General features: G+C 35.2%; 1 protein-coding gene across 7 annotated transcripts in view; it reads right to left on the bottom strand.

Moving 5' to 3' along the window:
* Nucleotides 1-9,675, bottom strand: part of LOC107725579 (neuronal cell adhesion molecule-like) — a 64,609-nt gene extending 54,934 nt beyond the window's left edge. For 5 of the 7 annotated variants that reach the window (XM_016534885.1, XM_016534881.1, XM_016534883.1 and 2 more), the window contains exon 1: nt 9,534-9,674. The gene's annotated coding sequence lies outside the window, so the exon portion shown is untranslated. Of the gene's footprint in view, nt 1-9,533 lie in introns of all 7 variants that reach the window. The other 2 variants (XM_016534877.1, XM_016534880.1) reach the window with 1 other exon arrangement.
* Between the last annotated feature and the right edge of the window lie 5,492 nt (nt 9,676-15,167).

Genomic DNA, 15,167 nt, shown 5'->3' with positions numbered 1-15,167 from the left:
GTGTCTTTACACATCAATGTATCGTCACGAGCCGCAGGCTTTGATTTGGTGGTTTTGTTTGTGTATGTTTTTTTTACTCTCAAAGCCGTGATTCCCATTCACCTCCATTATAAGACTGACAGACTGCAACGGTTTGTGTTAAAAATCTTCGTTTGTGTTCTACTGAAGAAACAAAGTGGATCAAAATCTTGGATGCCCTGGGGGTAAGCAGATAAACATCAAATTTTCATTTTTGGGTGAACTATCCCTTTAACATGAAGCAGCATTCACAATCTATTATTTGTAATCCAAGCAAAACAAAATATTTAATGAGCAAAAAAAAAGAAAAAATTATTTACTTGATTTAATCCATTGGAAATGTAATGGATCATGAAAAGTGTAAATTCTGTTTTGCTGATATGGCTATTTAACCCATATTAAAATTACTGTATTAAATAAATGGAAAATCTTTAGAAAGACTGCATTAACAATGACTAAAGAGCTATTTGATTCATATTAAAAAAAAATTTTACATGGTAAGGACGTGAATCCTTTGCTATAGGGGTGTTATAAAGCCCTGTACTTTGCTATACTGATTTGTGATGCTCAAATCTGAGCACTGAGGTCAAATCTAATCCTGAGGTCAATCTGTATAGTGCCGATCTACCGCCTATGACACAATCACGCAATGTTACTAAATCAATCCCTAAATCCCAACCCTAGGTTGCATAAAAGGTCTTGTATATAAGCACAATGCATTAAGTTACCAAATAAAGACATAAAACATTTTGTAAGGATTCGTAAACATTTGCATGCTTCACAAGATGCTTACAAACATATTTTAACCCTATTACCCATATTGTCATGACAAAAACAAGTCTGGAGTCAAGTGAAAAAGTTAGTCATACTGTACGTAGGAGGGCCCACATGCCTGAATGTTTTCAATATTTATACCTCATAAATCATATGTCAGGAGTGACACTGTTATTCAATATAACTGTACTGCATTGATCACCCACACAGTGGTGAGTTTGGTCAATTCAAGTCTCTCTTTCTCTCAGCAAGTCTCCAGTCTTTCACCGCTCTATTCAATCGTCCATTCTGTTCATCACATTCAGACTGAACACCGCCAGACCCTGTCAATCTGGATTCAGAGGGAGCTCATAGAACACAATGTGTGCACAGAACTGTCATTAGCCTATTTATAGACTATAAAGTGCATTTAATTTGGGGATATAAAATAAAAACCAGTCCCATTAATAAGGCTTTATTAGCCCTTTATCATGAGATGATTGTCATTAATATTATTTAAATATTTATATGTAATTAATTATTTAAATATTAACAGCTTATTACTTTACTTTACTTTACCCTGGATGGAAATGTTACTAAACTTGAACAATGTAAAAGTCTGATGTGTTTCTGATGTGTTTTTATTTCTATTATCATTGTACTTATTTTTTCCTTTTAACTCTGTATCCTTTTCTGTGTAAAGCGCTTTCAGAAGTAAAATAATAGTTTATAATAATAAAATAAAGTTTATTATTATTATTATTATTATTATAGTCATACTGTACATTGTGTTTCATATTTAAATTTAAAGATAAAGAGGCACATGACTCTAGTAGCATATTTTTAGAAATATGTGGTAAAAAAGGTTGGGCTTTCCCTAAACTGATATCATTTTAAGAGTTAAAGAGGAAGAGAGAGACAGAGAGAGGAAAAAAGATCCGTTTAAGGTGTCTGGATCAGTTTCAGAGGTAGTGAATGTGAATGAGGACAGACAGATGAAAATCAGTGAGAGTGATTTAAGAGTTATTTAAGAAAGAAAAAAATATTTTCATGCCATTAAGATCTGCATTATTACAGACAAATCTGCATACTGGCTCACATGAGCAGACATAATTCAGAATATATTAATATCTGATACTAAATCCTCAAAAAAAAAAAAGACTGTATATCTGACAATATCTGACACATGATGCCAGTAATTTACACTACTTGGTGATTGTTGGTGGTTTGGTTTTCTGCAAAGAAAGTGGGGCAAAACTGGTAGATACAAAAGAAAATATTTTTAAAGGCTTGTTTTTATAAGATACAAATCATTATTTCACTCATTCAGATTTCAAACCTGGTATTGCACCACTGAAAATAGCCCAATTTAATCTAACCATTTCCAGAACTGCTAATATCAGTGCATTACATAACTGACAGGAAATAATCTACTCTTTTATTTGATATAACTCATGTGAATGACTTTTCACAGTTGACAAGGGACTCTGATGTGAAGCTCAAAGCATCATTAAAGTCTACAGAAGTCTGTCTGGAGTGAGTCTCGGGCGTACAGGGGAGTTTGAGGTCTTTAAAGCAGGAAGTTGGATTACTTTAGGCCTCCATTGTGATTCACAGACATGCTACAGACAGAAACCAGCTGCCAAGGCTTTTGGAGATGGCAAAAACATGCTTGTGACTCACATTAGATCAACATTAAACCCTCATCAAAGCACACAGGAGTGTTTGGAGTGTGTTTGGTACAAGGGAGGATACAGGGTTCACGAAAGAGGCCAGGAGGACAAGAACAGAAACTTGTCCCGCAGGAGCGAAATTTCACAGGGCTTGTGGGCGCCATGACCTCCGAGTTATTTACACCAAGTCATAAAGTCAACACATATCTCTCTAAAGCAGCAAGCAGGCCACAGACCACAGCTCTCAAATACCCATAAATCAGCAGGGTTAAAGCACAATGATTCTACGCCAATTTAAATATTTCACATTTCTCCGTGGTTAGGTTGGTCGGACGTTAGACATTTTGCAACTAAACGCACGTTCTTGAGATGACACTGATATGTTGATGCAAAACACAAAGAAGCAGTGTCTGAAAAGGTTTGTTACCTCCTACTTAAGTTGATAATATGACAACTACAACTTCAAAATATTTACACTTTATAGTTACATTTATATTATTAGTTACATTATATATATACACACTACCGGTAAAAAATGTGGAATAATTAAGATTTGTTTACCTAATATTTTTACCGAGGCTGCATTTAATAAAAATACAGTAAAAAGAGTAATATTGTGAAATATGATTACAATTTCAAATAATGGTTTTGTATTTTAATATATATTCAAATGTAATTTATTCCTGTGATAGCTAAACTGAATTTTCAGCAGCCATTAATTCAGTTTTCAGTGTCGTATGATCTTTTAGAAATCATTATAATATGCTAAAAGTATGTTTTAATAAAAATATTATTCTGAAATTATTTTTATTAAGCAGTTAAAAAAATATATATGAAAAATGAATCTATAAACATATGCTGAAGATGATAATATGACAACTGGAGGATAGAAAAACATACTTCAAAAGTTTTTTTATGAAAAAAAAATTTTTGTATCACTAGGTCTATGCAAATTCCCACTCCTAAAGATTACTATAAAACCAAATAATTACATCTGCCTTGAACTGTTATGAAGAATGATATTAATGAGACATGTATAATTTAACTGCCAACCTGTACAGACCACTGAGACCCATGGGAAAGTAAAAAGAGGCGATCATAAAAGATAATTTTCTTCTTTAGAATGAGTGAGAGTCAGTGCAAATGGACTGAAACCCCAGTATATAAAATACACTTCATGAAAACCACCACAGGACTAAAATGACCCACAATTCAATAGTTTTTTCCAATAACCCTGTTATGTAAGGAGACACTCTCTTGGTGCAGAAGAGGACAGGGCACTAACCTCTTCCAGAAAAAATGGCCAGCTTCTGCTTTCAATCACTAAATTAGCAGATGACAGGGCTTCCATCCATAGCCAGGCAAAGAGAATAGTGCCTCATCCAATCACTGGACTGACAGAGCAGTGCATTGTGGGGCAGAGAGCACATTAGTTCTCATGATATAAGTGGGGCAATTGTTACTCAACTTGTTGGGGGCACTGTTTTCCTCCATATCGGTTTCCATAATGGTTAAACATAAAAGATAACATTCCTTTCCCATAAACAGTCCTACATTTGAACTCTATACCTCAAAAGCAGCACATTTCCTCCTCTGCAAGGGCTTTTATTTGTGGTTAGTGCTGAAGACCAAGGATTGAAAGAGGACAAACAAGCTAAAACAAAGTTCATGAGATGAGACAACAGTTGAAACTGAACAAAAGATGTATTATCTTAAAGGGTTAGTTCACCCAAAAATTAAAATTGGCTTATGTTTTACTCTCCCTCAAGTCATCCTAGGTGTATATGACTTTCTTCTTTCAGACGAATCCAGTCGGAGTTATATTAAAAAATTGTCCAGCCTATTCCAAGCTCTATCATTGCAGTCAGCGGGTGTTGCAGTTGAACAGTCCACAAGTCGTCAAATAAAGCGCGCGCATTCATAATAAAACGTGCCTCACACGGCTCCGGGGGGTGAATAAAGGCCTTCTGTAGTGAATCCATGCGTTTTTGTAAGAAAAATATCCATATTTCAAACGTAATAAACACTTTTATATCACTTCCGCCAACTGTCATACGCGGAAGCAGTGCCGGCGGATGTCGTAGCACGTCGGCGTTGTGTGATTAGTGACGAATGCGGAGAGACAACAAAACAAAACGCCGGTCATGAATTAGAGGTACAAACCGAAGATTTGCAAAGAAAAATGTTGGAGGATTTTGATATAAGCAAGAGGAGACTGGTTTTCCTTTGCTAAAGTAAGGAAACTTTGCTTCCTTTGCTCCTATAAACTATAAACTCGTGAGACTAGCATATCTCAAGGCGCGAGTGCTGCGCATATGTCATACGCCTTCCGCCGGAACAACTTCCGCGTATGACAGATAACGGAAGTGAGAGAAAAGTGTTTATTACGTTTGAAATATGGATATTTTTCTTACAAAAACGCATGGATTCACTACAGAAGGCCTTTATTCACCCCCCGGAGCCGTGTGAGGCACGTTTTATTATGAATGCGCGCGCTTTATTTGACGACTTGTGGACTGTTCAACTGCAACACCAGCTGACTGCAATGATAGAGCTTGGAATAGCCAGGACAATTTTTAATATAACTCTGACTGGATTAGTCTGAAAGAAGAAGTCATATACACCTAGGATGACTTGAGGGTGAGTAAAACACAAGCCAATTTCCATTTTTGGATGAACTAACCCTTTAACCTTATTAGAGAAATAAAACATAGAATTGCCTACATATATAGAAATACAGGCCAAATGTAAACATTTATCCAATGCATTTTGCAGTCCTGCATTTTTCTCAGCTTGTACGTCATAAATCAAGCCAGACAGATGGAGCTGAAAAAGCTTATATTTTAATCAGCACAACATACAGTACTCTATATAGGAGGCAAACGCATGCCACTTATTTCTTGAAGTTTTCATCACCCAAATCACCGTGCTTTATAATGTAATTCAATTAGAAGCATGCAGTTTGTGCATCGACTAAAATGGCACACATTTATCATACAGCACATGAAATAAATCACCTCTACTAAGAGAAACGAGTCACTATATAAACAGTCCTTCATGTAATATTGCTGATCACAGCTTTTTTAAGCCAAACCAACAACTCTGAAGGAGCAAAATCAGTTACGGCCCATCAGAATCCAATAATTATGTCTTCTAGAGAACATATTTAATAAATATTATTCATGCTTTGATATGGTCCCATCAATTAGTTGTCGAATTTATGCAGCCAAATCCAATCATTTCAATTTCAATTTTAGTAAATTAAACAAAGATTATTGGAGTATGTTCTACAAGAAAATACAATTTCAGTCTTTCTAATCTACACTGTAAAAAAAAAAAAGAATACTGATGTACATTTTACTATAAAATACTATTTTAAGTTTCTCTATTTCAAATATTTACTTAAAAATCTACTTTAAAATATTTTAAGATTAATTTTGTTACTTGTAATTTATTTTAATTGTTTGTGAAATTCACTAGCATTTTCTGAGTGACAGTGTTATAAAAAAAATGCACATTTAAATCAGTGTTTATTGTCATTTCTTTGTAATTATCTGTCAAATCTACAAGCAATCTTTGACTGAAAATTGTTTCAAAGTCAATCCTACCAATATTTGCCCACAAAATTTAGCCAAATTTCACTCATCTGACCACACCTTAACAACACAATCCACCAGCTGATTGGTTGAAAGAGAGAGGCACAATCACATGACGCCGTGAACATCTATGGTCCATCTTCAGACATGTTTGACCTTAATCTCCACTAATCGTTTATCAACCACGACAAGAGAAAATAGCTCAAAGTCAGCTTATTCTTTTTGATGAATAACAAGCATGTTAAGACAAAGCAACAGAGACATTTCATACAATCCGTAATCCCAATGATATGCTATATCATCATGTAGGATTTATATGAAAGGAAACAGAACACCTGTTGCATTTACCCAGCAATTCCGGTCACAAAAACTATTGTTACACTGAGTTCATGCCCCTTAAATCAAGCTTAGAATTTATGATGCATTAAAATCAGGACACAAGGCACATGTGGCATATTTGCAAAGCAATTACGGGCATGCAAATGTCTAGCCTGCCATTCCGATGGCAGCTGGTGCAATGTGTCTATGTAAATATCCAGCATCTGAACTTACTGAGTCACAAACAAACACTCCAAATCCACAGCAAAAGCTATTTATTTCTCTCCTTGTGATCCTCTCTGTGCATTATTGTCCAGTCAATCCATACCAGATGGTGAAAAGTGCATGGCTAGAAGGCAAAGGTTCATGATGAAGCACAGCTGGCTTGGTGGCACATACCTGGTGCCTGTTGTGCTTCATCAGCGTTGCTATAAATTCCCATCCAAGAACCCCCAAAAAAAGCATTTGATGTGGTTCCACCTGGACTCTGTTCAGAATACAATTTCATGGAGCATAGTTTTGATATAAACAGGTTTAAAATGCAGCAAACAAACAAAGAAAAAGGCATAAATTAAGGAACTTAATAAATAAAGAGAATACAAATGTAATTTCTTAATTAAAAACAAAATCTGTAAAAATCCACCAAATTCAGATTTCCCATCTACTTCCAAAGCAGATGCATTTTATGGAGCAGTGACAAAGGTATTATATTAAAAGTATATTTTTGCAATGAAACAATATGAATTGTACCAAAACAACTTCAGAGCTAGTAAGGAATTCTAATCAAATTAAATGTAAATAATTAAAAAATAAATAATACAATTGAATTTAATAAATAAGAAAATATAAAATAAAATAAAAATATTTACACCCATATATATAAAGATCCTGTTCAATGCTCCACAATTGGTTTTCTGTTCCTGACTCTCAACTGCATGACACTAGCATTCACTCTCACACAGACTAATTTCTGTCATTACTGCCCTGTGCAAATGCTAATTAAAAATTGCTATGAAAAGCTAAATAGGAAACTATTCTCATCTCACTATGGGACTTGTGGCTTTGCAGCACACAAAGTAACAGCTGTTATGCACATGTGCATAATAATATCCCATTGCCTGGGACATGAAAGCAAATGTCCCATATTTTCCCATTCATTAATCATTATTCAGTTGTGTCGATGTTAGACCGCCTGCAGGTCACCTATGAAGCCATCAGAGTATTTAAAATCCATGAAAAATTACAATGAATTAGTGCAAAGCACAAACCATCCATGATACAATAAATTCTCCTACTAAACTGCACTGCGTAAACCTGAATATGAAATAGCACTAGTGTCGACCTTCAGTAACAGCAAAAGCAAAGAGTCCACAAAAAATACCTGCAATAAAATTTGGCAATTAGACAATGTCCTGAGTTATTTTAAAATAACTCTCTAAATAGCATCACTGATTCTAATTAAATCACGTTTGACATACAACAGCCTGTAACCTCATAAACAGACCACTTCCTGGTATTTTTGGCGTAATGCTGCATGTATTGTACAGTAAATTACACCTGACGTCCATTAAAACACTGACCAATGCAGTCGGCCTGTAGTTTCATCACTTGACAGAAAAGAACAATTGTAGCCTTTTGCATTCTCTGTTTGTGGGTTTATAATATTTCAGTCTTTCATCGTGCCTGATATTTTACACATAATAAATGAATAAATTCCTCTATTATTTTCAGTCTTTTTACAGCATGAAGTAAATATTCTCATTTAATTTTCTCAAAATCATAATTGACTGCATGTGTCAAGCTCAACAATTTGATTCAACCCTGTTGCCCTCGATATTATAAGATATATATATATATATATATATACAGTGGGTACGGAAAGTATTCAGACCCCCTTAAATTTTTCACTCTTTGTTATATTGCAGCCATTTGCTAAAATCATTTAAGTTATTTTTTTTTCCTCATTAATGTACACACAGCACCCCATATTGACAGAAAAACACAGAATTGTTGACATTTTTGCATGAGGGGTAGGTTTAGGGGTAGGGTTGGTGTAGGGCAATAGAAAATACGGTCTGTACAGTAGAAAAACCATTACGCCTATGGAGAGTCCCCACAAGGATAGCTGACCAGACATAAGTGTGTGTGTGTGTGTGTGTGTGTGTGTGAGTGAAATATATATGAGAAATATGCCATAAATATAAAGTTGATCATCCAACAAATGGGTCCTATTATTCAACACTTTATTATAAATTTGCCATCCTGTTACTGCCAAAGTTTGTTTATTTATGTATTATTAAAACATTATAACCTATTTTAGATGTTCATTTAATGTAAAACTGCAAAAAAAACACACACACAAAACAGGGTATAAACTGCATTTAGACAGGTCCCAAATTTTAACAGGGTTGCAAAAGTTATGAACACCAAAGAAAAAGAACTGAAAATAGAAAAGTTTAAATAATATTCAGTTGACAACAGTGAGGCTGACAATTTTCCTTTCACAATTTGTTAAAATAAAAATAAGTGTAAAATAACAAATATGTACCTTTTTAAGAGTTTAGGCCCCATTTGCACCCTATTAATGGAAAGTGCAATTACTTTATAACATTATTTTCAAAAAGAAACAAAGGCCATAAAGAAAGATGCAGTACGCTAATGAAAGCCTTGTTCCCGTTGTCTTTTGTGGGGTATCCTATGACTGTAAACGGTCGTTTTTGTCTTCATGCCATGACAGCAGGTCCATCTAGTTCTCAAATGAAAATGAATAAATACCCAAATCAAATATTTACATTTCGGAAATGCGCCATAATGAGCAAATATTGAGGATGATGCCTGAGAATGACGGGAACACCTGCTGGTGACCGAGCAAGATTTCAATTAAACATAGACTTTCATGACGGGCCGTTTATCGACACGACGCACAATGAAAGCTACATTTTAAACGGCGTTCGGATCAAACGGACGTGTTGTGTGATATTTCAAAGAAACGCATCCTTTGTGATCCCCTGCCATATTGCCGTGAAAATCCGCATCATCATTGGTTGCCATGGGAGAAGCACGACTGGATGCTCCTCATTGACTCAAATACTGCGCATTCTCCTCAGCAAAAGCGCCGCGCCACAATCACGGAGAGAATAACGCTGCATTCAAGATAATGAAACGTGAAACTCACCGATTCCAGTGATGAATCCTCGACCTGTCCAGTTTCATGGGACTGGTGTAGCCTACGTTTAGTGTGTTGTTTGTCGGCGCGCACCGCAGCTTCTCTTCTCTTCTCTTTCTCCTGCTGCTGTCAAACTCGCAGCGCCGTCGCGCGCACGCTCAGTGCAGGCGCAGCTGCAGCGACGCGACACTAATCAGGAGCCTCAGACCCACACAAACACATAAACAGCACTTCTGGACTCTTATCATACAGACACAAACACACAAACAGCACTACTGGACTCTTGTCATTCAAATAACACGTGTTGTATACTTCCGACGTAAAAAGAATTATGGTTCAAAAGTTGTTTTTGTTCAATTTACTTGTTTTTGAAAGAAAGGCGCATTCTTATTTAAATGATGGATTTGAGGCTCCTCAAACTTAAAGGGATAGTTTACCCCAAAATGAAAATTTTCCGTAGGCTATGGTTTCTTTCTTCTATTCGACACAAAAGATGTTTTGAAGAACGATAGAAACCAAACTGGTAGCCATCGACTTCCATTGTATTTTCATTTTGGGTGAACATGCCTTTTAAATTCACCCATTCATAATTTGTGACCCTGGACTCAGGGGCGGTTCTAGGGGGTGGCCCCTTTGGCCCCCCTAAATTTGGAATCATATCACACCAAACAATTTTGGGTGAAATGCGCAGTTTGTCCTGTAAACTATATATATATATAAAAGAAAAACATCACCAGCTGCTAAATTCAAATCTGCGTTCGCTGGCTGGCACAGAGCCAGAGACGCACGCGTTTTTAAAGCACTACGCATTATAACCAATCACATACGATTATGTTGAGTTTATGAATGCAAGGACCAATCAGAGGCGTTCAGATGAGTCACCGCTGAAACACGCTGTTTCGTCACCGCGTGCGCTCGCTGACTGAATTCTCTGGCTAATTCGTTTATCAGAAACAACAAAGTGAAGATGTACGAGTGTAAGTAAGATATTAATTTCACAGTGTAAACAGCTTGAGAGATTATTATGGGAGTTTTTGAGAGTGTTGGAATTTGCTTGACTGAAGTGAAAATGTTCTTTGATAATGTAATAATTAAATATAAAAACCAACATAGTTTCCATAATATTCAATAATATAATTTAAAACATATAAAATAAAATGTATTTAATTTGATAAATATCTAATAAAAATTCTATACTTTAATAAAAATATAAAATAATATATTCTGTGTGTATACATAATGTGATTACATGAAGAGTTCATTTGCAAAAACAGATAACTCCGTTTTAAACACTTTTCAAAAATCATGTTTTTTCATTGTGCATTCCAATTAATCTCAATCAAACTGCAGTTGGGTTATTTTGATTAGGTTAAAAAATAACTTAAAAATACAGCTAACTAACACAATAAAAGACAATAAAAACATGGTAACATCATAAAAAACATGATTTTTGAAAATTAAAACAAAATTATCCAGAGTTATCTGTTTTTGCAAATAAACTCTTCACATATTATTACACACACATTAGAATGGCAAATGAGCACATCAGAATGATTTTGTAACAGTGTTTTCTTTGTAAATTCTGCTCAAATTGGGGTTTGACATCACAGGTAAAACAAAAAAAATTTAAAATGCATAAAAAATCAAACGGCAATGTACTACTTGATCAGTTAAATGTTACATTGGTAAACAGAAGCATTTTTAAAAAACAGTGTAAACTTTTAAATGGATACAATATCAGTAACACACACAAACAAAATGAGTTAATGTCATTATAAACATATCATTAAAAGTAGTCATGGAAGAAAACCAATCCAACTTAAATCTACAATTTCCATTCTACACAATTATCTAAATTACTTTGCCAAAGCCATATTTAGGCATGTGTTTGTGCAGATGGGTAGCGTTGCTTTGTGATTTTTTTTTCCCTGAGTGTAGGACATCTGATTTATGGTGGTGGTTTGGCAGTGCAAGTGAAAATGAGCATGTTAGTCTTCCCAATGACAGCGTCATGTCTGATACCCAGCCACGTCTTCGCAAATTGTGAAAAGATGTTTCCACTTTCTGTGCATGAAACCGTGATTGTTCTCAAGAGTCCTGAATGTCATGGGACATCTGTACTATCAGGGAAATATAAGGACTACAAGGCACAACAGATGGAAAAAAAAAACATAAAAAAGAGTAGCATGTAGTGAGAGTGAAAATAAACAACGTGGAAACTAAAGTCTAACCAGTTTCAAAACTTTCAAGAGTATTTTTAAACAAGAAAGTCTTCACTGATAGGCTACTTCAAGTGTACTCTCAATACAATTGTAGCTCACATCTCTCTGAGCAAATGCAGACTGGCTTTGTTTATACGTCCCACTTCCTAAATTGGTTTGCAGGCAGCTTTGGAGACATATATCATCCAGAAATAATCCATACAGTATGTATACCAGAGCCAACCGGTAGGCTGGTTCTTTGCTTATATGTTCTTTTTCCAGCGGGGGAATTTTTCTGGGGTGCGAGTATGTTAACTGAACAAATAAAAAATGCAGCAGGTTTCATTTTTAAATATTTACTGACAATTATGCTCTCAAATGATACCCTACCTCTTTAAAAAGTTATAAATGACTAGTGCTTGGTAGATTACTTACAAAATATAATCCGTTAGATTACATGGAGAAAATTGAAGCCAGTAACATAATCTAGGTTACTCATTTTAGGTAGGTACTTTTTAGATTACTTTTAGATTGCCTTTTCCCCCCAATTTAGAAGCATGGATCAAAAAATTATTTATAATGGCCATTCTATATTGTGAATATAGTTAAAGCTAAATGGTATGACAGAGTAGGATTTTTGGAAAGGAAACATTAAAAGAGATAAAAGAAGAATTAGGGAGAATGAATCAATAGCCTAATCATTTACTGCCATTTTATGAATATGTAATCGTGTAATCCATAAGAAGTAACTGTAATCTCATTATGAGCATTTATGTAATTGATTATGTAATCAGTTACTACCCAGCACTGTAAATGATTAATTATAATCATAAATCACACTATTGACATTTAATTAAAGGAATGGTTAGCGTTATTTCATTTATGCGTAAATAAACTCTGCACTTGGCTATTACATTATGCCAAATTAATTTCCATAACACAGGTGTGAAAGTGAATGAGTGCGACTCTTTGGGCTGGAACAGCCATATTTGCTGCTTATTATTAGTCTCAGCAAATATCATAAACCTTACAGTAGAGAATTGAAACTGTCAGGGGACGGGTGAGTGGAAGAAGCGAGGACTCAAGGTGCAGGAAGAATGGGTCTTATTAATAAAATAAAACAAAACCACAACAAAAACTACCCCGAGGGGGAAGAACAGGCAGGCAGGCCAAGACAGGGCAAGGCAAGAGGAACATACACACAGCCGACAATACTCTGAGACATAACATTAAACAACGAAACAGCACATGACTGCAGACACTAGGAGAATAAATAGGGAGACAAACGAGGAGGGTAACAAGGGAGACACAGGTGGAGTAACTGAAACAATAATGAGATAACAAGAAGGGCGGGGTAAGACAATACACAGGAGAGCACATGGCACCAACAAACAGACAACAAGCCATGTGCTCAAACAAATACAGTGACATCTGGTGGCCAACTAGGGCACACCAGCAGAACTGTGACAGAAACAAGAGCTTGAAGCCCAACATTTTTAAACCTGGATCTTGTGAAGGTGAAGAAATGGTTGCTAGGGAACAGGTCTAGAATACATAGGGGACTGCCATATCACACTTTATACTGTATATGAATTTACAAAGTAAACGAGTGTGACAATCCAGATGCACAAATAAGACGTAAAATACTAATTTATGCTACAAAAAAATAATAATATGGGAATCATCTTAGTGACATGCCAATTGTGTCAGAAGGCAACAGTCTGGTCTTTCATTGCCTGCCTGAGGGGATTCTGGGAGGTGGATGATGCAAGTGTCGAGTCAGACACGGTCCTATCTGCTGTTATTCGATGTTAATGGATCTATCAGTCAGTGAACTTCTCAGCTGAAAACGCACACATGCTTTACACATCCAGCATCTGTGTGATTATGGATCATGACAAAAACTCCAGTGACTGCATGATAGTAACAAAACTGGAGAAGATGCAATCCAGATTAGAAATTGTTCAATAAAAAAGAATGAAGAGGGCATTTCCATGCACTGCATCTTTGTTAGAGGAATAGTTCGCCGTCTCTCACGCACATGGCATCCCTCAGTAACACTGAAATGCAGATTTGAGCATATTTTTATCAAATATAGCCTCTTCTCACACTCACCTGTGGGATTTGACACATCACTGAACGTTTCCATGGATAAAACACATTCCTCACGCTGAGAAAATAACCAACTCACTGACTTTTTTTGTATAACGGTGGTCTACTATGTGACTGATTTTTTAAAGTTGTAAATAAACCAAAATTATACGTTTTACAAGAAAATAATATTTCAGTCTTTGTACTTTAAAATTTCATGCTTAATTCAATGTTACTTGCCGTTTCTTTGTAATTGTGAAATTTACCAACCATTTCTGAGTGAAAATTGTTTCTACACCGTTTTTATTTTTTCAGTGTATAAATGCTGTCTTTTATATTTCTCATTGGGCTACAAATTAAAATATATTCGAGAACATATATGTGTTTTATTGCATAGTTGATAGGCTGCAAAAATGCCAGCCAAATCAATTGGAAAAGGCTATTTAATACTCCCAGATTACTTACAAATGGAATAAAGTGTAGATATACATACCTGATAAATACTAAATGATAGGTGCTCTTTATCATTAGAAAGAAAGAAAATAGTTTATTAAGTGAAAAGACAATCTAACTAACTACTTCAACATATCTTATGTGACACCTTTAGAGAGACAAATCTATGAAACTCAAATCCATGAGTCAAACTGAGGTTTAAAATCATTTATTTCTCTTCATAATCATCAGGGAATACAGTTTTAAGGTGTTAGGAAAACGCCATTTTTGAATCAAGCGGTTAAAACTGAATCTACAACACTGTTATAATTTTACTCATTGCATTCAAGGGTTAATATTTTACAATATTATACACTCAGTCTGAACAGAACCAATAAATTATGTAAAATATTTTCCAGCCAAGTGCACACAGAAGCAAAGAAAACTGTATACTGAGGCATAATACACAAAATCAATGATCATTTCATTAGTATTTTCACAATAATCAATGCAAACGGTCTTCAGCAATAATACGACTGTAATTAAGTGCTTTCGAAACATTGTGTGCAAAATCTTTAAAACATCAGTGCCGTTGGATCCCTTTGCGGTCTGACATTTAATTACAAGGTTGATCATTTGAATTTAAATAAAAAATTAAAAGGTTTGGTTGAAAATTATTTACACACACTTTAGTCTGTGCATTTAGCAGCTCTCCTCATGCTAATTACAGTACCGTCAGTTCAGTCGACTATTACTTAAGGTTTTCTCAAGGAGAGACACTACACAACAGCAACTTTATCCTATTGTAAATGAATCGATCAAAATAACATTAGTACATCCCAACAAATGAAAAGCAGCAAATATAAGTGCTAGCTAGTCAGTGCTGCCAAGGCTCTTCGTTTCAAACAAGATGTTCTTA

Source organism: Sinocyclocheilus rhinocerous, unplaced genomic scaffold (genome assembly GCF_001515625.1).
Source record: "Sinocyclocheilus rhinocerous isolate Xijiao unplaced genomic scaffold, SAMN03320098_v1.1 scaffold153, whole genome shotgun sequence".
Classification (NCBI taxonomy): domain Eukaryota; kingdom Metazoa; phylum Chordata; class Actinopteri; order Cypriniformes; family Cyprinidae; genus Sinocyclocheilus; species Sinocyclocheilus rhinocerous.
This window is presented reverse-complemented; position numbering and strand designations above follow the sequence as displayed.